Source organism: Schistocerca nitens, chromosome 9, assembly GCF_023898315.1.
Source record: "Schistocerca nitens isolate TAMUIC-IGC-003100 chromosome 9, iqSchNite1.1, whole genome shotgun sequence".
Classification (NCBI taxonomy): domain Eukaryota; kingdom Metazoa; phylum Arthropoda; class Insecta; order Orthoptera; family Acrididae; genus Schistocerca; species Schistocerca nitens.
This window is the reverse complement of record NC_064622.1, coordinates 131,825,863-131,828,627: the sequence shown is the minus strand read 5'-3', so window position 1 is coordinate 131,828,627 and position 2,765 is coordinate 131,825,863.

The following is a 2,765-nucleotide window of genomic DNA, read 5'->3' as shown; positions in this document are numbered from 1 at the left end:
TTCTTCACATTCACTGAAGATAGCAATGTCATCGACAGGAGATATCCTGTCACCTCGAATTTTAATCCCACTGTTAACCCTTTCTTTTATTTCCTTTGTTGTTTCTTCGATGTATAGATTGAACGGTAATTACTGTGTCCCTTTTACTCTACCAGGGCCAGAGCCACAGATGTATATAGATGGAGGGTTTGGGGAAATGGGGAAAGGGCAAGAAGAAGCACTTACTATCTTGTGGATTCTAGACTACAGACTTGTTGATAACAGTATACTCTGCTTTTCTAGAAACATCTTGTCTGTGATACCATCAAACTTCGTGTTTAGCCTATTTTGACATTACACAATAGGAAATAATGTGCTTTTAACCATTTCTAAGTGACTAAATTTGTGTTTGTTGGTCATGATTTTCACAGCAAATTAGTGCGTTTCGTTTGGCTACGGCACAATGTGTAACGGAAACTGTTGCGAATCTTTGCATAAGAGTAACAAAATGAGAGTCCCCTTTCTCTGTCGCTTTCTCTTAGACGCCCTTATCGAATCACATCCCAGAGTCGGTCACCAGTTCCCTCGTCACCTCGCTCTTTCCTCATCAGCAAAACACAATCATGGCTGCTTCATACTTGATCGATATATTGACATCCATCAACACTTCCTAGAAGGGCACCCCTCCCCCCCTCACCTCTTCTGCCATTCCTTGGACAGTTTAATTACTAGATATCATAGTAATTTTCTTGCAAAGTGTATAGACTAGAGGTACTAAGATCTTCGAGACACCATAAGCTGTCATGTCACGTACAACTAGGATTTTTAGTTTTCATACGTCATCAAAGTCTCTGGCTCATATAAAAAAATTATGAGTATAGAATCTTACCCTTTTCCTGATGGATACGTTACTGTTGACACCCATGTAGCCATGTAGGCCTCGTATTCGGAACATGAAAAACACTTTAATAGCAATATCTTTCACAACCGTTGAAACTCGTTCAACTCTAAAACGGTTTAGAATTTCTTCTAGCGAAATTGTAAATACGTCTGCTAGAGGGTGAATCGATCAGTAGCGCGTATCTGTGATTTCTGGGTGTACAATTTATAAATTGTATTCACTTCCGTCTCATAATATTATGGTGAAGCCGTAATACAGATTACAGCATCACTGTACATTTCAGTCACAGAATCATAATCAACGTCCCATATCAAAGATCTGATACGTCCAATATCTTAGTGGCAGCTATCTATAAATTTAATTTTTCACCATATTCTTTCCCATTTCAACCAAAAATTTGTTGAACGTACTACCCGGCAACTCGAGACAAAACTAAAAATTTTCCTTTTATTACTGACGAAGCTTCCTTCTCGGCATATCACAGATGTCTCCTCCCCGTCCGACAGCGAATCAGCGTATTTGTCCCACTGTCAACACTCTTCCAGATTTTTACAACGTCCTGTATTCCTATGTTTTTTTGTTCATTACCTCTTCTGGTAACTTCTCGGTTTTTCTTCTCACTTTTCGTACCACTTGTTAACCCCTACACGTCTCCTTTCGACACGGCTGCCTTTCCTTTCTCTTGATGTAACATTTGCAAAAAACGGTGTACTATGTTATACAACTGGCGATAGTATAACATTCAAGTGTTGTACCTTATATACTTTATTAGCTATCGTTACCATTTTGATTATTATTGATAGTGATTCATTATCACAGGCCAACGAAAAATTTTTTTGGAAACCTTTTTTTGGTTTGACAGCTGATCTTTATAGATTTATGAGCTGAATCCAAATCTAGCCTTAGTTTTTTTGTATCATCCATAGTTTTCGAGCAATATGTTTTTTATTACATAGTATAAAAATCCTATGCTATATGGTAAATGCGGAAAATAATGAAACGCTTTGTTGCAACATAAGCATTGTTTGTAGTTGCAGTAAGCTACTTAAAACAATGATATGTGTTAATAGAGGTTTCACTTGTTAGCTGAAATTGGTTTGCATTTTCTTTCTTTTTTCTTTGAAGCTTCTTGTGCAGCTTTTTCTACGATGAGTCGCTTGCTGAACTACTCGGTGAAGTGCCTAACAGTAGTTCCCCATCATGTTGGTGTTTCAGCTACCTTGGCAGCGTTTTTCCATCCCTTTAATGTCCTGGTGAAAACGCTCTCCTTACTCCTCACTAACATCCCCACATTGCCCGGGAAGTAATAAAGTTGACTGTTCAGAAAGTGATTTTTCAGGTTCATTAAACATCCTAAAGTTTTAAACTTCTTTAACATTGTAGCTATAATAGAAACATATTCTGGGTCTTGTCCATGTCCAAAGAACTTTGTAACGACTCGCTTGAATGATACCCATGCTTCTTTCTCATTTAAGGTCATTGTGGATTCAAAGTTAACATCAAACATCAATTTTCTAATGTCAGGTCCGACAAAGACGCCTTCTTTTAGTTTAGGTTCTGAAAGGTGTGGAAACTTTCGGTAGAAATACACAAAACATTGTCCATCTTTAGGCAAAGCCTTCACAAATTGTTCCATTAGGCCTAACTTTATATGTAGAGGTGGTAGGAGTACTCTTTTGCATCTACAAGGTTTTTGCGTAGAATGTTCTTCTCGCCTGGTTTTGAAGAGTCCCTCACAGGCCAGTTCTTTCTGCACCAGTATTGATCCCTAATCTTTGGTAAAGCCACTTTACTGACCAAGGAGCATGCACATTACTTTTAGATCGCCACATATCAGCCAACCATGAGCCGAATAGACTATTTTATTTAGGACTGTTTCTAGGTT